The 22,761-nt window shown below is 46.4% G+C and overlaps 1 long non-coding RNA gene across 2 annotated transcripts; it reads left to right on the top strand.

The window, feature by feature from the left end:
- Nucleotides 1–8,691: 8,691 nt before the first annotated feature.
- On the top strand, nucleotides 8,692–22,655 carry LOC135315469 (uncharacterized). 2 transcript variants are annotated; one of them, XR_010374937.1, is made up of 4 exons: nucleotides 8,692–8,874; nucleotides 9,108–9,243; nucleotides 11,127–11,273; nucleotides 22,133–22,655. It is a non-coding gene; the product is annotated as an uncharacterized LOC135315469 (long non-coding RNA). The 2 variants fall into 2 exon arrangements; XR_010374936.1 differs by lacking the exon at nucleotides 22,133–22,655 and having other exon boundaries at nucleotides 11,127–12,048.
- Nucleotides 22,656–22,761: the final 106 nt, after the last annotated feature.

Raw genomic sequence — 22,761 nt, 5'->3', positions numbered from 1 at the left:
GCAGGTTGAATCAGCGTAAAATACCCAAGATCTGATCTTCAACTCAGTTCCTGGAGGGATAAACAGAACGCTCACTGAACGGTTGATTGGCTTGCCAAAGTGGAGAAAGGGTAGCTGGAAGAAGATATTGCAGCATCTGCATACCATGTGGAAGTCCAGGGATCAGTGAAGATGTGCTCTTACAAGTACTTATAACATGTTTATGACAGTTCTGCCAGCTGAAAAGTTTTGAGATAGTTTAAGGTGTGGCTGTAGTTGGATTTGACTCTCTCTGGCCCAGTAAGAAAGATCACATGACTGATGATTTTGTGCTGGCATGAGTTAGGGATGTGTTCTATCACAAATTTCCTGATATATAGTCTGTTCGCTTGTGGGGATTTTGGGGCAGCTTTCTTGGTGGTTCAGCCGTCTGTTTCTCAGATCAGTTGCTGTCTCAGGAAGTCGCTTTTCTAAGCAATGCCAGAGCTAGTCATTATTTGCATCTTGTCATTGCGAAAGTAGAGTTCCCCTTTAGCCTCCTACCCAGGAATGCTACAACAACCCTTGCAGCATGGATCTTGGCTTGTCTAAGCTTCTGCCAACCTCTGCACAGAGCAAAATATGTTGCTGGCCGTTGGCTTCCTTCAGTGTTAGGCTGCATGCAATATAGAGAGATTGCAGAGCTGCAGTGCTGGATTAAATCACAGATGGAGTCTTGCTGGTGCTCAGGCACAAGGTATGTCTTGCAGCCTGCTGTTGCCCCACCAGACCATGTTGTGGTGTGCTAGAGCGTGTGCTGGAGAGGTTGGGCCCACGGAGCAGAGATAAGTACAGGTCTTGGAGAGGTGAAGAGGTGACTGCTCCAGAGGTCTTATCACTGCCCTACATCTCTCGCAGCCTTCAGTGTTGTCTTGCCCCATGCTGCTCCCATTCGATGCACTTGTCATGTGGTTCTGATTCATGGCAGCCACAGAATGATTCAATCCACATCACGGTCTGAGACTTCCAGTCAATGCTCTGTGCCTGGGCTCTATGGCTATAGATTAGCCCACTAGTGGTCATCCAGCTTTGGCTGAGGATGTCAGTACACCTGAAGTGAGAAAATAAAACCTGCCGTTTTCTCCCCTTTGTGTCTTCATTCCACTACTTTGCTCAAAGTGTTGCAGTTCTCTGCTTGGGCCATCTTTTGAGGTGGTGGCACTTACGGAGCAGTCCTGAGCAGCGCTGATCCTGTGTGGAGTTCGTCTAGGGGAAAGTGAACGTTGCTTTTCTGGAACATGCGTGGTTTCATTGTAGCGGTACTGTGATCCTTGGCCTGGATCTCTTGTGGGAGCGCCATGGCCTGATAAAATGGGAGTCGAGGAGTCAAGGAGTCAGATGCAAGAAGGTTCCACAGCATCTTTTTGCAGGCTAGCTTAATACAGCACCCATCGACGTCTTGCCCAAGGCAAGAGCAGGTGAGTCCAGTCCAAGTGACCAGGGAAGTGTCCCCAGAAGGTTAATGAGGAAGCCTGCTGTCCTGGTATATGCTGCACCCTTGTCATAACCTACTGCTCAGCAAGCTACTGCTGGGGCTGTGCCTCTGTTGTGTCTGCACCTCTTCCCAAAAAAGGTAATCCAACTGGCACTGGAAGCCAGCAGCATGCAACTGGAGGAAGGATCAGCAGGGAGGAAGGCTGTTGGGAAGGCATGGTGAGAGGTACGGCTCTGGGGCCTGCTCCAGAGGTGGGGCAGAAATGAAATCTGGGACCAGAGAGTGTTATGAGGTCAGGCTGGGAGTTGTCATGGAGGATGTGGCACTGCTCCAGAGGCTGAGCAGGCACAGAGACAAAGCGGCTCAGGCCAGAGCAGGCTAGGAGAGGGGAGCAGCAGCACTCTCTGCATGAGCTGTTTCCACCTGTAAAGCTAGAAAGTAATGAGGAAAACAAATAGGTGGGAAGGAAAAACTTTTTACTAGCCAGGTAGCAGCTTACACTGCCCTTCGGTTATCTCCTGAAGTTACTGGGGGACTGAGGTTATTCTGACTCCTGAAAGCCCTGTCTTTATCTATGAGGGATTTCTCCCTCCCTCCCTCTCAGTTCTCCCCCATAAATCCTTCCCTCTCTTCCTGGGTAGACAAACTATCTCTGAGAGCAGGAAAGCCCTAGGATCCTCCCACAAAGTCCTCGGGGCCCCTTCAGGACATACGGTCCCACTCAGGATGTGGATAAGCTCCCAGGAACAGGGGCAAGACGCCTTCCCCTTCCTGCAGCTGTCCCTGGCACCCCATGCTGTCCTGCAGCCTGGCCCCATCTTGCACTCTGCTCTCTGCCAGCCCCCTTTGGAGCACATGCTGAGCCACCTGGGTGACACTGCTCCTCGCCGAGGCCCCCGGCCACCCAGAGGTGTCCTGCCTCAGTGCTAACGGCTCTGTTGGCTCCACCGGGCTCTCATGTGGGGCTTGCGGTATGGGATGAGATCCAGCAGAAGGATAAGCCTCTGCAGTGCTAAAGAGAGAGGTTCTGGCTTAGTGTTGATATTATGCTGTCACGTGGCATGCTGGACACGAAACCAGGGGCTGGAGAGGGACTGAGGCAAGTAACTCATAAAGTCACAGTCGAAGAAGAAATCTGAGGTCAAGATCGAGGTGTAAATGACTAGAACCTAGGTGAAAAATTGAAATGGAAAACATAGTGCATAAACATGTGTTTAAAGAAGAGCAGAAGGCACCGGAGGGAAAGAACGGGTTGCTAGAAATACATGCAGGGTAGCCCCTAGTCATACGGGCAGCACCTGCTACCGTAAATCCTGGGGGCACGGCTGCAAACTGGCAAAACATTTTGGAGATGTCGGGATGTTTCTAGAGAGGACCAACAGTTTGTTCGCCCTGCCCGTGGCATGCCTGAGCTGTCAATCGAAGGCCACAGCTGGCTTTTGCATACAGCCAAGCCAGAGCCTGAGGCTGTGGTTTTACAGCAGGAAGCCCCGAATGTCGCATGAGCAAAGATGTTGCTGCTCCAGCTCCAGACTCCAGGCACCTGCCGTGTGTTGTTCTTTCAGGAGCACTGGTCCAAGTGTTTGCCCAGGCCTCCTGAGAGCTGCCTCAGGAAGTTTGTCTGTCCTGGAGAAAAAAGGGTCATCTTTAGTTTACTTTTTTTTAAAGTCAAATCTGTTCCTTGACATGGTCTGGCATGGTGGCAGGGGCCAGGGTGCCAGGAGTAAGAGGCTGACGGGCCTGAGCCGGACTATAAGGCACTGCTGCTCCCGAAGCCTTGTGGTACAAAACCATAACACGACTTTTCCTACAGATGCCGGGACGTCCGTGACGTGGTGGTGGATAACCACACTGCCTCTCTGCTTTTACTAAGTCATTATAATAACCTTCCTCCTTCCTGTGGAATTCCTTACGGGCACAAAAGAGCTGATTATATGTTTGATTAATTACTGAATGGCAGAGCAGAAAATGCAGAGGAAGTCAGGAGCCTGACAAACAGAAAGAGGTTTTCTACAGTGTGCGAGCCAAGAGTTCTCATACAATGTATGACTTTTCCCTAAGGCTGTCGTGTTTAAAACAGAGCACTCTTGAACAATCTTTGGCTTACGTAAGAAGCTTGTACTGCCCTGAAAATTTTGTGATCTTTATTATATTCGGATTCTGAGAAAGCTCCGTGTTTACAGAAACTGCTTCATAAGTAAACACTTCTAGAAGTAGCTTTACTTCTCCCTAATTGCTTTTGTTATATTTTTGTAATCTTTGTCTAAACAGAATTATTTTAGTGACTAATAACAGTTGCCTGCTATCTACTCGCTCCCTTTCCCAACATCTTCACATCCAGCATTTGGCTACTTTCAAGCCAATCTGGTGGTGGCAGAGTAATCTTAAAGGCAGCCAGTTCCTCAGGTGTGAAAACAGCGTGCATTAATAAATGATTTTGACTTCCTGTACTGGTGGCATATGCACTTTCCCCAGATGAATAACCAAAGGACTGAATGCTCCTGTCAAAGTGTTGCACAAGCAGCAGAATTAAGGGCATGCCAGTCTTGCGGAGTCATGGCTCGTGCCTGGATTCCTCAATGTCTAATCGAAGTGGCATCCACACTGTAGCCCTTTCTTCATTATAAAATCTCCCTTCTCCTTGCCTGTTTTTCTGCAACTTGGAGAATGCCTTTTCTTTGGCTGGTATCCTATTGTCAGGTTTGCTTGAAATTGGTCAGAGAGCAAAGCCATTGGGAAAAGGAGGCAACAGCATGAACGACAGACAAACTGCCATACACCAACTGTATGACATCGCAAAGAGTGATCACACAAAGCTTTGTGTCAAACATGACAGTTTTACTGCCTGGTGATGGGAGGAAAGGGAGTCAGAGCGAAGTGGAGGAAGTGATGCATGGGAATTTTCTAGTCGGTGCAAAGCCTGCTTTTGATAGCTTTTTCCACCGAGGCGAACACCAGCATTTGTGAGCTGCCTACCTGTGGCCATGCTAAGTAGTCCTTGCCATAAACCTGCTGGGTAGATTGCAGCTATGGGCTGCGGGAGCAGCTGCCCTGGGCGTGCAAGTGGCACAGGGTAGTCTTCCTTTCTGCTCTGGGAAGGCCTTCAGGCACTGAGGAGCTCTCGTCTGCAGGAGAGCAGGAACCCTTAAATCTTTGTTGCCATAAAGAGGATGGAATGTTGGGGTCAGAAGAGTCTGCTGACTTTTCCCTCTATCTCTTTACAGTAATCAAGAAGCTAAAGGACACTCCACGGAATTTCTCTATCCCCAGAAGCCCTTGCCTTGGGAATGCAGCCACAGGATCGATCCCTTCGCGAGCGGCGTAAGCACATTCTGAAAGTCTGCTGTCTCCTATCTCTTGATATTTCCTTTGAGATTTAAGAGCCTACTGCTAGTATTTGGCTGGGTTTAATTTGGGTAGGGTGGAAAAAGCCAGACTTCATCCTTTTATATAACGCTAGCCTAGCCCTTGGTTCAACCCTGAATCCATAGGGACTCTGTGGGCTTCTCTCCCTGTGTTGTTTATTGTGTATGCCTGAGATTAGTAAAAATGAAACACTGGTTAAAAGTTTTCTGATGGCAGTAACTGAAAAGGCGATGTGATATGTAGAAATTGTTTCCTATTCCACAAATTTTTTTTAGTAGTTTTTCTTAGTGTCTGTCTGCTTCTCTGCCATAAAATCTATAGTTCCTTGCCTTATAAATGTGCATCTATATGCACAGCAGATCCACGGAGATCTCCATGGACCAGGAACAGCACACAGAGCCAAGACCTGCCAAGACCACAGGCACGTTCCCTTCTGAAAGGCTAAATAGAAATTGAGAAGTTTCACCAGTTGGTGTCAGCTCAATAGCTGATGCCTAACGACTCTTCTGTTGGCAAATAGGCGGCTGTATCACCCTTCCATAACATTACTGATGTTGTCAGCAGCTAGGTTAGAAAGCATTAAGGGCACCTTTGAAGAAATATACTTGAGCCTCTCTTTATAATTTCAATGGTATGTCCAGAGCTACTTGCTGAGAAAAAAATTTTGATAAGAAATGTGTGCAAGATTAAAAAAGAAGGACCCTGCCAACGACAGGCACCCTGTTACCTGCGCTAGCATTTACAGACTCTTAAATGATCCTGCCCGTACAACAGCTTCAGCGAGGTCTAAAGGTGAAGTTCTGGGCTGTGCCTCTCCAGTGTGCAACACAAAACTTGAGGCTCAGCAAGCTGCGGGCCGTGTAAGCCCCATTCATGTTCTTCTAGGAGCTGCAGGAGACTTGGGTGTAATTCAGCAGAATTAGGTGTTTATGTAAGTGGTGATTGATTTACGGTTCCGAATAAACCGAGGTCATTTCACTGTATTGTTTGCTGTGCAAATGGACTTCCCTACCTTATGGCTACGCTCCAAGGAGCTGGCACTGAGGGAATCCTCACCAATGCAAAGCTGGGAAATATTTTTGCCTTTGGCAAGGTGGGGGAGGTGAGAACTTCTCCCTCGTGGGCTTTTGGGTGTTTTGTGAAAATTAGTAAAATTTAAGGCATTCTATGAAAACAACGATTCTTCACTAAAAAGGTTTTATTTTTGCTTATAATTAGTCAGGGTAGGTTTGATCTGTTTCTTTTTCTGGGGAACATACTGGAATTACTCCCATTGAATTCAGTGCATACAAGATCAGTCTTGCCTGGCTGTTTGTTTCAGAGTGTAGAATACTTTTGTTTCTGATGAGACTTCCTGCTCAGGTGATTTTATTTGAGATATAAAACATATTTTCCAGTTACATTTCCATTTGAATCTATTAATTTGCTATGGCGAAGTTCCTAAGTAGCCCCTGCTGCTTCCTGACCTTTGACCAAATGTTCTAATAGTTTCCCTATTAACAGTAAGCAGATGCAGGGTTTCAGATGGTACTAACTTTGCAAGAAGGATTATGTTTGGGTTTTTTGGATGTTTGGCTGGTTTCTTACCCCCCCCCCCCCCCGCCCCGTTCTTACTCTATATGAGTTTCATATGAGCGACAAAATTGCACAGAAGATGATTTGCTGCATTAATCGACAAAGAAAAACTGTGGTGTTGATGTGCCACCAAAAATCGTTTTTAAGAGCGTCTCTGAGATAGGAGAACACCTCTACAACGTGAGGGCCCAATCCCCTGTGACGGCTGGTTGCAGCTTCTGTAGGGATCGCTGGGTTTGAGCTGTTCATGATGGTGTTAAGAACTAGAATGTTCTCAGTAGTGGCTGGACAGAAAATTTACATTTAGATTCTGATGATTTAGATAGGTGCCAGCCCACGGGTTTAAGCAATATGGGCAACAAGTTTTCTCATGCATCAGCGTGGATGTGTTGAATTCAGCAATGCTTCTCCCATTTAACCAGCTGGGAATTTAGATTCTTCTGAATCTGGAAAACTTTGAATTGGTTTTGGGCTTAATTCTGCTCTCAATTGCTGGGAAAGTCTTAGCGATTTCACAAATGAGAGTAAAATTTGCGTATAAATAATTACTTTTGTAACAGCTACGTATGATTTTTAAATTATTTTCTCCAGCGATATCTATGTAGTTTTGTTCTTCCACATTCTATATGTACAGCTATAGGTCCACCGCCCCATTGGCAGCCACAGACCCTCTGGCTCACTGAGGCAAAAAGCTGTGCTTTGGAGGGAGGCAGCAGCTGCCTGTGCTCCTCGGGGAGGTGTTGGCACCCCAGTTTCTTGTGGGAGGATGACTCCGGCCTGAAGTGCAAGGAAGGCTATAGGGGCTTGGTGGAAACAGCGTCTGGGGTGTGGGGTTTCGTTGGCAGCTCCTCGACGGGACACTGAGCCAGAGGTGCGTGGGTGCGCAGTGCCAGGCGGGTGCCCGGTCCCTTCGCGGCGAGCAGCCTCGTGCAGGGCTTGCCATGCCAGCGGCTCTGGCAGCATTTCTGGGTGCCTGGCGTCCGGGGGCAGGGAGCTGGCACACGCTGCAAGAAAATGAAAGAAAAAGTCTTGCTTAGCATGCAGTGGGAAATAAAGTAGCTGTTTCCAGATTCTGAACGGCCTTATGCAAGGTCACTTTAAATAAAAAGGAAAATAAACCAAAAAATAACTTCCTGTAACACTGCAACGACACTGCTGCAGAGCGTTAATGTTCACATTTGCACCTGGATTTAAAAGAGCTCAGACTAGGGAGGAAGGGATGCAGCCTGTGCACGGTTTTATAGTGGTCAGAAAAAGATCTGCATACCACCGCAATAAAACTTTTGCTTAGGATGAGATTTTTAGAGTGGAGAAAACAGACAAACAAAGCAAGCAAATGACGAGCAAGCAGACAGACAAAACCAAACCACTTCCATGTAAACACTCCGGGAAACTGCGGCCAGCATGTAATGCCAGGTTCAGAGGAAGAGGCAGCACGCGAAACCTTCACACATTGATTCCATGAGCGATGTCTTCTCGTTCCTTTCTGGCCACATCAAGTGGAATATCTGGGGGGCGGAAGAGCCTGTACCACCAGCACTGCGGAACATGCAGACAGCTATAAAACTCTGCTCCAGAGGGGAAGTGAGAAGTGGTGGAGTGGAAGATGGAGGGACTTAGCTAGCTCTGGTTAAAGTGACCAGATGTTTGGTTTTTAAGGGGCAGAGGGGGAAGATCCCTCTTGCATCTTCTTAAGGAAGAGGAAGATGTGCTGCTGGGTCAGATGAGCAGTGGAGGAGCTTGGGCTGAGATCCATATCTTCCCCCGTCATGAAGTAATGATGGAAGCAGGATAAACATTCCTGGCACTGCTGCTTAATGGGTGAACACTCTGCATCTTACTGGCAAAATGGGGATACACAGCATCCAGAGCTCTTTGTCAGGATGGCAGAGCAGTTTACATACTCTAGAATTGCCCCAGTCAGGGCGCATAGCTGATCCTCCTTTTTGCAGTGTCCTATCCATTTCTACATCTCCGTTAGCTACTGCCACAGAAACATGACACAATCAGTTGTCTTCTTTTGCTGTTTACTCAACTGATTTTCTCCCCGTCTCTCTTTCCAGCATGCTTGCTCCGTCCTCATTTCAGCTGATGCTATCAACTTCAGCTGCTCCACAGGCATATCCTGTCTTTTATTTCATCACACCAGCGTTAGCCTGGTTGCTTGCACTTAGCGCAGACAATCCTAAAAGTGCTTTACGGAGAAGGCAGGAAACAAGTTATGACACTGTGGAAACAGCCTATTGTTTCTCCTCCAGCAAACTCCCTCTGGACAACAGTGCTGGGAATAAGCTCTTTTTGTGGAGTGTTTTCTGGGAGATGCATTGGTGGCCTGTGTCATAGTAAATTTGCCAGGCACAGAGAGCCAGTGCCTTTCCCTGGGGGGAGAGAGTGAAGAGGCTCACTAGGCTGTCACAGTGGAAAACAAAACATCTAGAAAGGCTCCACAAAGGTGGTTGGAATCTGAGCGACTTCTCTTGGTAAGGGTGGATGCTATGGGAAGAACCAAGTGCTAGAAGCAATGTGCCCTGAAAGGCAGGAATTCGGATCCCTTCTGTTAACTAGGACAGAAAAGCTGGGGGCTTTGTAGAAAATAGTCTTCTACCAAACCCACACCTGTTCCGTCCCAGCTACCGTCCTAGAATATACCTGTGACAGAGGAGAGAAAATTAAGAACCTCAAGGAAAGGCTGATAAAATACCTCTTCTTCCAGGGGCAGTCTTGCAGGATCAGTGGGAAGTTTCTGCGCTGAACAGGATCCTTGGCAAGGATACACTGCTGCCAGGTGAGAAGCAGATGCCCTCAAGAGGAGACGAAGCATCCAACATTCTTCTTCCTGTTTGCCCCAGGTATATCTTAGCAGGTGGTGGGAACGAAGCTGGGAACTGTCTCCTTGTCTGGCATCCTGAAGGGCACATGGTGGTTTCCAAGATAGAAGATGATGGGCATGTATCAGACAGGAGGGGCTGAGGAGCTCAAGGTGGCCAGGTTCTGTTGCCAGAACAGTCCTTTGGCTCAGTCCCTGTGCGCTCTCAGGTTACTCCTGAGGAAGAAGGAGGCTGGCAGTAGCTTGCACCGATTATTCTGGCAGCCTGTTCCTTGCTGGTGCCCTCCCCAAACACACACAGGCTTCACTGGGTGGCTGCACCATGCCTGAACAGTAGCTCCAGTGCTTTCAAGGAGCATCGCGCTGACCGTGTGTGCATTGTGCACCCCATCTGCGTGTCTGCTGGGTAACAAACCCCGTTTTCTGCAACAGCGGCAGACCTGCTGTTCTTGCGGAAATGGGCTGTGCTGCTCCGAGCGCAGCCGATGCAGCCGTGTGACGAAGGAGAGCTGCGTACGCGGCTTACCGGCGCAGGGCAAGGCTACGCAGTGGTGTACGGGGCCACCGACCCCGCTCCCCCGAGCTGGGTGCGGCGAGGAAACTGAGGACTAGATGCTGCACCTGAGGGAAAAGGCACAAGACTGGGATAGGCCTTTGTGGGCTTTAAGGTACAACTGAACCGATGACCCCTAAGAAAATCGACCAGAAAAGCTTAGGTGACCTGGCGTATTTCTGTCCTCAACACTGGGGATGCTAAAGGCTGTGACAGAAACTTAAGTACAACCCAAAAAAAGAGAGAGCTTGAGATTTAAGACTATATTTAAGACTATTAAGACTATAGGTGGCCATATATGCAGTTTGGCTATTACTTTTGACACCTTCATTTAACAACGAAGGAGGAAACCCAAATTTTTGCAGCTGTAGCCTACGTGGAGCCACTGTCACATTGTTTGTCGTGCAAAAGTTTTATCTTCTACCTGAAGTGGTAAAGCTGCAGCTGTTTAAACAGTGTAGCTTTCTGAAAGACAGTAAAATCTTTACACTTTCATTTTTTAAAAAGAACTTCAAAAATGGGAAAACTGAATATTGACGTTTATCCAATTAATAAAAGCAAAACCCAAATATACCTTTCTATTTAAATTTAGGTCCTGGAATTATTTCGTATCAACATCGCATTAAGTATCAAACTTGTACGTATTACATTTTATTTTCCTTTCTCTTTTTGTATTAGGTAATAGGAAGGTCTTTTCCTCTGATTTACTGTGATGTACATGGTACAGGCTGTAGCCCTTGGTTTGGGCTTTTTCCTACACGTCTCAAAACCAGAGCCTTCTTCAGTTCTCTATTTTTTATTTTAATTCTTTCCACACATGGATGGAACTGAAAGTTTCTGCAGCCGTTGCATAACGCTGTGGGCAGCCATTAGGCGCTACCAGCTGTCTGGAAGATCTAGTTTGAGTCCTGCAGTAAGGAGACATCACCCTATGACAATCTGACTCTAACTTACGCTGGTAGAAATTAAAAGTAATTCTGTTTAAATGAATGGGCTATGGCAGCCATCTAAATGTGAGGAAAATGCAATCTATTGATTTCCGGGGGACTCTTCCTTCTAATAAGCTTAGGCTTGATTTAGTGCCTATTGTCAACAAGGAAGCACTTCCTTTGACTATAGCTAGATATCCAAAATTAGCTGCATTTAGCTGCATTGCCTACAGCGATGGCATGGGAAACACATTAGGCTGACATTGGTCAGGCCAAGGCAGAGAAAATGTCAAGCATACGGGCAGCCATAAGCCTTGCTTTGTTTTGTGCTTCAGTAGCATCCTTTACTTTCTTCCTTTCATTTAGTTACTTTTTTTTTTTTAAATAATTTACCTACTTACTTCTGCTTTTCTTCTCACACAGCCTCCATGTCCCCATGGATCAGATACCAGCACATGGAGCCTCCAGCAATATCTGCAATTTTCCACCACATCTCAAAGCTGCCAGGCTCTTATCCCGGACCTGCTTCACTACCCAGATGACCTGCTTGTCTCTAACTCCTCTGGCACGGTAACTACTCCTCTTCACTCTCTTGGCACTCCACGTGGAGCCACCCTAGGACATACTAAAGGACTTACTGGTGCATGTAGTGCTGCCACGATTAGGATGCTGAAAAGTCCACCTGATGCAGGGTAAGCCTGATGGTACAGTAGTACTCTGGGTACTTACCCAGTGCACTGATGAACAGGGCCTTGAGATCCTGAAATCTGTCGCTTAGCTGTAAGGAGCCAAACGGCTGTGCTCAAGCCAACCCTTATATCTGCTTTGGGGAAGGTAGCAGTGCAGGTATACAGGAGACTTCCTCAGAGGAGGTTGAACTGCTGTTGTCTGGCTCTGATGCTAAGGCAAAGCTGGATGATGCCCATCAGTGAATTTGGGGTGCTGGACTGGGGTGGGGTGCACAAACTCCTGGTTTTGTTTAGTCAGCACTTCCAATCTGCAAGCAATAGCGGTTTGTGTTCCCATGGAAATACAGGCCTGTTTTGGGAGTCTCTTGGGACTCCCCTCTCCTGTATCTGTCTCCTTCTCAACCTGGTTTCTGGCCAGATCCTTTCCTGCTTCGTCTTAGGTTCCTGCCTGCATCCCATATGTAATCAGCTGTGTTTTCCAGCTGGGTCCCTGCCAGGTATTTACAGTTCTTCCTAATTATTAGGACCGTCTCCCTAGAGTTTATCCTATATCTGCTCTATGGCAATGCAGTGTGGAGCACCCAGAGAGAAACCTGCTGCCTGTCTGCCCGGCTGTCACCAGTGCTGCTAATCCCAGGGGGAGGTGGGAAGGCGTTAGGCTGGTGGTGCCAGTGGAGGTGCTTGTATCTGTGAGGTACCACCATCCTTGTTGCTTTTGTTCTGGAGGTGCCCCAAGCTTTTTGTTATCTGGCATAACTAAAACTAACAGATGTGCAGATGGAAAAGAAAACCAGAAATCTAGAAACAGAAAGTGAAAAATGGGCTTTCTCTTAAATATCTCCTTATTTCTTTTTCTTTTCCTCCACACCTCATCAGAATGCAGCAAGGTGCAAGGTGCATGACTGCTGGTGTAGGGAAAGGTGCCAAAGGAGCCAGCACCCAGCTTAGGTCACAGAGGTTCCCTCCAAGCACCTCTAAGGACGTAGATCCAAATGGCAGATTAGATCCCTGCCTAGGTTCGAGCTCCAAAAACTGCTTGGAATCTGAAGTTATACTGGGAACAAACTGGTCACCAATGTCATCTGACAGCTGGTCTTCTTCAGGGCAGAGGCAGACCACAAAATAATTACATCTGTGGGGTCTTAGTCGTGTGACCAATACACCCACAATGCTGACAAGCCCCTGACAAGAAAGGAATCCCACCAGGAATGGATGGCATGCAGGACACACGGATATGTAAGATTTAGGGTACGTGATGCCTGTTTCCCAGTAGCCGCCTTCTTTATTTTGTTCGTCAAGATTATCACATGTCCTCTCGTAACCCATTTAGAATATATTTATGTAGAAAGTGATGCTTTTGAGTTAGGGATAGAAGTACTTACCTTGCTTAGTTTAATGTGTTTAGATTCTTGATATCTAATTTAGATTAAGATTTTATTTTATCAATAAGGTATTTTATAAAGAGTTTCCTCTGGCACTGAGCAGTGTTCTTGCTGGACTTCCTATCTACACACATCCTGAAACCTGCTCTGAACGACAGTACCTGAATTTGTGTGTTTAGGGAAGGGACTCCTTCCTAGGAGGTTGACCATTTGTTACTGATCTTCAAGAGAAAACCTTAATTTTGAATCTAACGATATTTTTATTTATTTCATTTGATCATCTGTCGCATTTACTATTACTGTCTCTAACTGCTGTCACTATGCCGTTACCGGCAGAGTAATGGTACATGGTGGAGCACGGTGTGTTGGCTACCCTGTGGGGACAGCAGCTGAGGTAGGGCATGCCAGGAGGTATCTCTTAAAAGATTGAGTCAGCACCTTTTTTCACTGCCTGTAATGTCCCAACAGTGGAGGAGGCGTTGATTAATTATAATGATTCAGAAGGTCATTGCAATGATTCAGAGCGCGCTGCATTCACAAAGAGCATAAAAGTCATGTTGAAATTCAATGTTAAAGACTAATTCCAGGAAAGAATTAAATTTAGACAAGTCACAACTACATTATTTTTTCTGGTAATTAATTCTTCTGGCTGTATCTTGAAACTAAATACTGAGAAAATGGGTAAAGCAGCAAAGCTGTCACAGCAATGAGCAGGGGTTAAAGGACACTGGTTAGCACAAAATGTTACCGTCTTGTTCTTGTGATTTTGAAGTCATAACTCCTAACGTTTCCAGTGATTTAATGATCCCACAAAAGTTAAGAAATGCATTTAAGACCTGACACAACAGAAAAGGGCATCCATATAAAGAAACGAACTGCATATTTGTTGATGCAGGGAGGAGAGAATTCCTCAGAAGACCCTTAGCATGACAGCAGAATAAAGGGAAGAGATGCCCAGAGCGCTTTTAGACCATATATCTACACTAGGTGAATACAGACTTCATCCTGGTGAGAGCAACTTTTCCCCTGGAAATGAAATCCAAAGCACTGTAACACCCAATGATTCTGTACAGAGCCCAGCTCCCTGGGACTTCTCACAGAGCAGTGTTTAGAGGATATGTGAAAAAGGGCCAGAACAGACCAAGGTCTGGTTGTGACAGCAAACTTGGTCATGTGTAAAATACCTTTACACTTGCAAAAAGTGCCTGGTCAGGGGCCAAGGAAATTCATTTCAGCCGCTATATTTTTGCCAACTATTCGTGGAACTAAAGCACTAACTGCATAAATTCTGCTTCCTTTGCTGAGGTCCTAATGAATACAGGCGATTTAGCAGGATTAGATGATTGAAAAGTTTTGAGCATAAGATTTTCAGAAAGAATCCTGGATAAGACATTATGGTATATAAGCATACATACTGTGGGAGAATCCGAAGCCCCTACTTGTTTAATTCTGGATTGCAATGTACAGAGAAATATATGCATCTGAAAATACAATCCTACTTTGGGGACTAATTAGCAAATTTCAAAGATAGATAACCGAAGGGGAATTCAAGGGTAACTGAATTAGCATGCTTAATCGTGCTAATGTGATCATGCAGAAAAGCAGAAAAAAATGTTCTTTTCATTTTTGTGTGTTGGCCATTGTGCAGAGGATGGGCCTTTCAATGAGAGACTGAACAAACTGGTGCTGTGTAGCCTAAAGGAGCAAAAAAAGATGATGTGGGAAGCATGATAATGATGTTCAAATATGTAAAAGCTGGTTGTAAAAAGGAAGGGAACAATCTCTTCTCCCTAGTGAGTATGGCAACATGTAGAGGGCTGAAAACACACCAAGGGTTCATTTTGATATTAAGACAAACTTCATAAGAGTAGAGATTGTGAAACATCAGTATGGATTACCTGGAGAGTTTTGGAGTCTCTGCCTCTGAGATAGGACAAAACCATTTTAGCCAATATTGCCTCAGAGCAAAGGACTGGAGTGAATGACCTTTCAAAGCCCTTCTAGTCCTATAAGTCTCAGAAAGTAACCAGTACCTTTTAAAGCAGAAAGACTGTGTGCATCTATTTTAAGGTGGCTGGAATTTCCAGCACTTTCTTTTTAAATAGGAACTCTCTCTGGAGTTCATTGTTCAACAGGAAAAATTCTTGGGTTTCACCTCAGCTAGAAGACTTAATTTCCTGTTTGAATCATAAACAGTACTGTATTCTCAAAGAAGAAAGTCCCAGATACCTTATTAGGAAAAAAGAACAAAAAAAAAAAAAATCCCAAAGGACAGTGTAGTGTGGCAAAGTAAAAACCTTTATAGTGTAACGCTGCCTTCACAGCATGTTGTTTGCTCTTACTAACTCCTGCAAGCCAGCCCAAATCAGTCCCACAGAAGAATTTAGGCACCTAATATCTCAGTAGATGCCCGTGTCTCAAGTGAGTTCACAGCTGCTGAGCCCCCGTGCATCGGTTCTGTTCAGAAACCGGACAATTCCTTGGCTGCCTTTGCTGTGGCATGCGGTCCACTAGATAACTAATGTGAATAACCTAATAGTTTAGGCATCCCCTGGAACAGAGGCAATCGATTCCAAACTTACACAGCAATTAATATTTGATTACACACAGTGGAACAGCTCCAACGAGAGCGATCAGGAAAGAGATGTCCTCCAAAAGCCCAGCCTCGTGCTTCTGGGAGGTGGGAGACTGGCATGAAATTTTCTGCTCCAGAGCAGAGAAGGGGATTCCAGCCAGGTTCTGCCACACCTCGTGTGGATGTTAGCATGTACCGCACCAGTCAGTGTGGGCTTAGAGCGGGAAAAGGGGGAAGAACATCTGACCTGCATTTCTGTGTTTGATAGTGTGGCAAGGCACCAAAGAGATAGGCAGCATCCCATTTTAAGTCATGCCTTCAGCTCCAGGAAGGCTGTTCTAGTATGTTTAGATTTTAAAAGTCTGGTTTGCTTTTTGGCTCTGCCATGGACTCCCCTATAGACTTATCTATATTAAGGTTGTCTGTAAGTCTGCCCAGATTTGTTAAGTAGTGAGTATAAGCTGATGACTGATTAGATCCTCAGGTGGAATCCTGCCTAGAAAAGAAAAACTCTCCTTTCTTTCTAATGATAATAGTTTTTCTCTTTGATCCCAATTGCTAACTTGAATCCAAGAAGAGCAGGATTTCACATGAAGTCTTATTTTGAACTATTTACAGCTTCTAACACTTCTTTGCCGAAATTTTCTGGACCTGGTTGCTGTCCAAGCATAATGTATTGATTTAGTTTGACCAACAATATCTTCAGTCACATTTGGAAGAACCATTTCCTCCGTTTAAGTAAAAAATGAATACATTACTATCTTTCTTTGGAATAGGTCCATAGCTGGGAGAAGAAAGTAGGAAAACAGTACTTCTTTCTGAGAAATGCTTTTGCACATTCTGTTGGTAGTTGTTTTGGACTTGGATGAGTTAGGGGATGTAGAAAACTGCATTTCCTGGAGGATCTGTGCATTTTTATTGTGATGTGTATAGGAATGCCTTTGGAGGAGGGAGGAGGAAGCTGAAAGATTGCTTGACTCCAGCCCTTACACAGAACAGGGCTTTTATCTTACATCCAGCCCCCAAATTCCAGCTCATGAATTTACTCATCTGTTTTCATTTACCAATAAAAAGAGAGCCTAAAAAGCTGCACTGACAGCAGGTTAATAGTCTTACAGTTGTAAAGTAAAGCAATGATAAGGGCACAAATCACCCCACCAATTTTCTATGCCTCTCCTTGGCTCTCCCCGGAGTGGGTATTCCCTGGGTCACCAGCTAAACGTACCTCTGTCCTGCAGTCCATAGGCGCTGAGCCCCAGGTACCTTGCAGTGGGGCGACAGCTCAGGAAGCCTTGGAAGCACCCGTTAGTGTTACTGTTCCGCAAACCACTCAGCCCGGGCTCCCTAAGGGGTGCCTAAGAGTACCCGCTCTCGTAACCTCTTATTGTTGCACTGCGTGACGTTGCTCATTACTCCCCTTAGAGCATCTTTATGGGCTGCCCTGCGCAAGTTCCTTACACCAGCGTGCCTGATGTCAGGGAAAGGCTTTTGAGCGCTGTAGGGAGACCTGAATAAAGCTCCTGCAGTAAGATGCTTTCTCAGGAAAGACATGTCAGTAAAGGAGCTGCGTACCCTGCACAGCTAGTTGCTGATTCGCTGTTTGCTAAATATACATCAATAGAGCTAACAAAAGTATAACACCTGGAGTACTTTGCAAGCTCTGATATCTCAGGGTACAGGATTATATATGTTCAAGCATTCATAGTTGTTCCAGTTTTTCTGATGGGAGCAACAACTGTAGATTTTGCAAGATTAAAAAAAAAAATCTTGGCGGGCAACTTCCTGAGGTGGTTATTCCCAACATTTCTATAGCTAGAACAGAAGTCAAAACTGCATTTAATGCATAGTTATTTAAAATGATAGGCTAACTTACAAGCCTGGAAGAGAAAGAAGACCACGTACAATAGCATGCTGTAGCAATTAAGGGTATTATTCATAAGCCAGTTCTTCCAGAAAGCCTCTAAGCTGTCACCACCCGCCCCTTCTCCTCCCCCACCTTCATCAGTTGCTTTTTCACTTGATTATGGTGATACAAAGACTATTCTTCAGGGGGCCAAACGTCAGACTTTCTCAGCCACTGCTAATGCCTACCTTTGATTGGTATCTTGGCAGTTGCATAAGTAACAAGCAAATGAATGTCTAACTCTCAACTGCTTTATTTTGTATGTGAACGTTTGTTAAGACTTTACTGCAACGCACACCCACGTTGGCACAGGTAACGTTGCGCGTCCTTCGGTAACAGCGCCAGTTCCAGACTTCTGAGTGTTCAGTTTGCAGCCCGAATGTTTTGTTATGACACAGTTTTTTCCATGTGGTATTAAACTTAAAACTGGTGGTGCCAAGTCATCGGCTGCGCTGCAGCAGAGTTTGGCATTGATGCGTGGGACTTTCTTAATCCTAGGGCTAGCTGAAGGGAGTCAGGCTGTGCTCATCCTCAAATCTGAGGAGTGTTACAAAAGCTGTCACAACATTTTGTGACACTGCAGGTGTTGTTTTAATCCTCTAAAGAGTCTTTAAGGCTAGAACATGTCTTGCAAGATCTCATGTAAAACTGGAGTTGGAACCGGGTCAGCCTGATGGCAGGCTCAGCTCTACCAGGGCAAGGCTTTGTGCCCGTGTCAGAGCCGGTCTGCTGCTCGCTTCACGTGCGAGCTCAGTTATAAAATGTCCTTTCCTCGTGAGAATAATTAATCTCCCAGAAGCCAGCCGGGCGGAGAGCCTGGGAAGGAGCAGGGGAGGCGGCGGCGGGGAGGGAGCTCTCGCAGGCTCCCCATCCTTGCCAAGCCAGGCCGGGGGTGTGCGCGGGGACCGGGAGGAGGGGACACGCGTGGGACTGCGCGGACACAGGCTGCCACCTGCTGAGCAGGGGCAGGGAAAGGCAGTCCGCAGGCTTGCTGCATGCTTTCTGTGAACGGGCAGGCTCCGGCTGTCACCCCCCCCTTATCCCCCCAAAACAACCACCATCACCCCGCGGGGTGGCTGTTTCAAGTTTAAACAAGTTTAAAGGAATTTAAATCTGAAGAGATTTGATTGAGTGGTTAAAAAATACTGAATTATTTAGTGACCAGTGTCCGTTCTTGGATAAATGAGGGGCACTGCTGGTATAAACTTAGTTGCACCCTGTCCCGCACCATACAGGAAAGTGTTGTCCTCGTGTCTTAGAGACAGACCTTGACCCTCAAGGCCGTTTGAGCTCAGCCCAGATCGTGGCCACCCTTCCCCGTGAACTGCAGCGACAACTTTGGGCCCCAGCCAGAAGAGCGGAGGTGCCAGGGCACAAGCAGCCCCAAGAGGCTGGCTTGCCGGAGGCCTGACGGTGCGTCAGAGCAATCTGAGACTGTCGTAAAACCTCCCCTGCAGCTTCAGCTATCCCAGGGATGTGTCCGGAGAGGGATCATCGTATAGTATGAGGGAAGGACCAGGAAAAGACCAAGAAAGAGAACGTAAATCTTCAGATACTGATAATATGGGGCAATCTCCTTAGCAAGGCCTGTTGTGACAGGACAAGGAGTAATCATTTTAAACCAAAGGAGGGTAGGTTTAGACTGGATATAAGGATGACATTTTTTACTCTGAGGGTGGTGAAACCCTGGCATAGGTTGCCCAGAGAGGTGGTGGGGGCCCCATGCCTGGAAACACCCAAGGTCAGGCTGGACGGGGCTCTGAGCAGCCTGATCTAGTTGCAGATGCCCTTGCGAATTGCAGGGGGGATGGACTCGATGACCTCTAAAGCCCCCTTCCAACCTAAACCATTCTATGAGCCTACGATAATCTGGAAAGTGTATCAGTCCCATTAGTGACTTTGGGATAAATATGCAGGCAATGAAACTGGGTAGTCCTGCCTCATCATTTCTTGTCCATATCCCAATGACACACATACAGGCATATTTATCCTCTGCTGTGGACAGCCAGACATATGGACACCACTTCGGGAAGACGTATGGGAGGCCGGGTGAGCGGCCTCCGTGTGCTGCACGCCCCGGGGCGCGGGAGGCTGAGCGCTCTCCCTCTGCGGACTGCACCTTTGGCTCTCTCCTGCCGTTGCTTTCCATCGCTAACTCCTCCCGTGTTTGTTCAGGAGCCTCTTTTCAGCATCCCTGCGATCACGGACGTTTCTTGCTGGTTCCCCACTGGGCCGTTTGCTATGAAAACAGCCCTTTGTCACACTTGCTGGTTTATTGGAGGAGCGAGAGACCTCTGTGTAAAGCTATGGGAAAGGGTCCTCTAGCACTCTGTCTGCCTAAAAAGTCTTGCTTTCTGTTGGGAGAGGAACTTGGAACTAAAACCACAGAAAAGCTACCCAGAAAACACTGTTTGTTAAGTTTTGTGATTGTTCCCACATCCCTTGTAATTCTCAACCACAGCTCTGTACTGGAGGCTAGATACACATGGTAGGCATTTTTCCTCTCGCTAGCAGTGGGATAGCAGGAATGTAAAACTTCCCTTTCAAGTCCAAATTCAAAGTATTGACAAACAGTAAGGGAGGAATGTGAATTTTGAGGTTGTATCTTCCCTCAGAACCAGAAAACTGTCTAACTCCAAGGCTTTTCCCAATACAGTTTTCATCTTCTCACGAATTTGTGTTGTTTTCCTTTCCTCTCCTCCATACAGGAAATAAGCCTACGGCTCTCTCACACTTTAATGTGCTTGTCATGCCATCTGTGCCGAAACATTTCTGATTCTTTGTACTCAGCACTTCATTTCTCAGCAACGTCTTTTCAAGAACTGGAGGACAGCTTTAAGAAGAATCCGTTTCATGTTGCAGTAATCCTGTATACCGGAGCTGTCTTGAACCTCTCCTACTTTGCTCTGGTGCCACACTGTAATAGTAACCTTGATTCTGTCTTCTCGCAGGTGTTTGGTTTGCTCACAGGGCAGCGGGCACGCCTCTAGTCTGCCGAGTGGGTGAGCAGAAGGAGTGGGTGTACGCAGCAAAACAGCCTGCTCCGTTTCTAAACAGATCCCTCCCTCCTGTGACCACTTTCGATTTCAGGGGACTGAAGTAAAAGCATCCTTCTGACCTTTTATTTCTATATTCCTGTTCTTCTATTGTTGTTATTTTTAAATAACAACGGCGCTGGTTTTATTATTTAAATAACAAACACAAGCGCTTTGCAAAGTTTTGGCTTCAGGCTTCAGAATGTGCCAAGTGATTCCCTGGGCAAGTTTCTGTTTCAGTTACCGCTTGCTTTTCTCATGCTGGGCTTCCATAAAACAGGACAGTTCCGGTTTTCAAAGTAATTTCTGTTGCTTTCATTTTTTCTTTTTTATTTTTAACCCTACCCAAGCTGAGAAAAGAGTTATTTTAGACTTCTCATGACACAGCCTTGTCATCTGGGAGAAAGAGGCTGGTTAAGGCAAGTATGCAAAGTGCAGAGCCTAAGGTGAATACCAGAACTATATTTCGGCGGGCAGCTGAGGCGGTGGCAGTTGTCTTGCTTATCGGCATGAGACTCTGCATTGACTTTCCTCCTGAGAATGAAAGGTGAGACCAAAAGGTGAAACAGTGCCAATATAGCCTGCTTGGTATGATTCTCCTGTGCAGCCCTAGTTTGGAAATGAGGCCAGAAGCAGGAAGCAATGGAAAGTTGGGCATGTTACTGTCATTCAATAGAATGAAATCACTTTTGGTCCGGGTACTTTAAGCTTGATCAGAGCTCTACGCTGCCCTGCTGACTGCAATGTAGACACATAGTCACTCCTTTGGAGAATCAACTGCACAATATAATCAATCCTCTTATTTGATACACAGTGTTACCAGTTAAGAAAAAAAATGATGGTGTATGCTAACCACCGTAGTTAATGGCAGTCTGGGTTCAGCCTTGCAGACGTCTTCTAAGGAGACTATGACTCACCGCTCAGGGACTTTTTTTTTTTTAACCATCCTCGTTATACTGAGGTTGGGGAATTCCAGTGTGATGAAAGAAAAATTTCTCGTTCTATTTCACTGCCACAAATTTATGAGGTTTGATGCCATTTTAAGATCTGCCTAGTTCAGGTCAGTTATACTGACTATATGAGAGATGGACAACCTTAGTTTCTGGTGGGCAGATGCCTCACTCTGAGATAAAGCCAGAGCCAAGAAAAGGCAAAGTTCAAGTCAAGCACCTGCCAACATATATTTAAGCTACATTTATGCCTTCCTGGGTGGGACACGGTACAGGGAACAGCCTGTCTACCAGGGCTGTGAGAGCACGGAGCTTTCCTTCCTTCCTGTCTTGGCTGTGCTTCTACATAACTGCAGTGTAGGAAGGCTGGCACAGCCTGTACCACTGCCATGCTGCTCTTCTGAAAGGAAGGCAGGTATTTTATTCTCAGATATATGTGGAGCCTGGCCAAAACATGGCAACGAGCAACACGCTGTTGCAGCACGTCAGGTCTGTACACAGATAGCACAGACACAAGTCATTTATACAATGGCATGCCCTGATCAGTCCATAGGTGCACAAGTCTGGTGCAGGGCTATTAAACCATCTGGCTACAGCAGTCTAAAGGTTTTCCTTTGAAAAGCAGCACATTGTGGGGATTTTGGCAGTATAGTAGTTGGAAGCTGATTGATTAGACACTTAGCAAATGCAAAAAGATTAGAGGCAAGAAGCTCCAAATTGAGGTGGAAGGTTTTTCCAAGCACTTAGCATCTGTGAGGTCCCTGAGACCTTGGAAAGAGCTGTACAACCTAAACCGGGTCTGGGACTGGCAAAAAAAACATGCTCTGACTTTGATGAGTCAAGCCTATAAAAGGCTTAAAGCTTCTGAAGCTTTAAGTCCTGCCTTTCTTTTCAGGCTCCCGCCTAATGCCATACACAAATTTCTAGCTGCTTTCAAAGGCCAAGCACTGCCCTCCCAGGCACCTCACTTCTAGCGACGTGACGTTTTGGAGCAACGCCACACGGCTGTGGGCACCCAGCGTTGCCCAGGGGTTGACTACCAGCACCTGGCACCCCGCTGCCAGACCTGTCCTGCCCTTTTCACAGCCCCAGGGCCAGGTGGCAGCGACTGGACCCTACCCCGCACACCGGCACGCCCTGGCTGGCAGGTGGGAGCAGCTCTCCTGATGTTCCGGCTGAGTGTTGAGAGTGACTGGAGAGTCTCTCTAGGGAACTGATGGCAGAGCCAAAGGAAAAAGTTGTTCTGCTTTCTGTGTGACCTAGAAAAGTCAAACCTTTCCACCAAGGACTCCTGCTGAAAGACTTTACGGGACCTTGCATAAATGGGTACGTGAGCAGGAAAGGCCTCGCTGCAAAGCAGCCAGCACTACTGGCTCTTTGAATTTAAGAGCCGAGCCCTCTGTGCTCTGCGATGGAAGAAAGGTAAGGTGGTTGGTTTTTTTTCAGGACGGTGATCTCCCCTTTCTGTGATTTACTAACCTGAGTAAAAGAAAACCTAAAAATGACTCCGTAGGTTGCATGATA

Source organism: Phalacrocorax carbo, chromosome 12 (genome assembly GCF_963921805.1).
Source record: "Phalacrocorax carbo chromosome 12, bPhaCar2.1, whole genome shotgun sequence".
Classification (NCBI taxonomy): Eukaryota; Metazoa; Chordata; class Aves; order Suliformes; family Phalacrocoracidae; genus Phalacrocorax; species Phalacrocorax carbo.
This window is presented reverse-complemented; position numbering and strand designations above follow the sequence as displayed.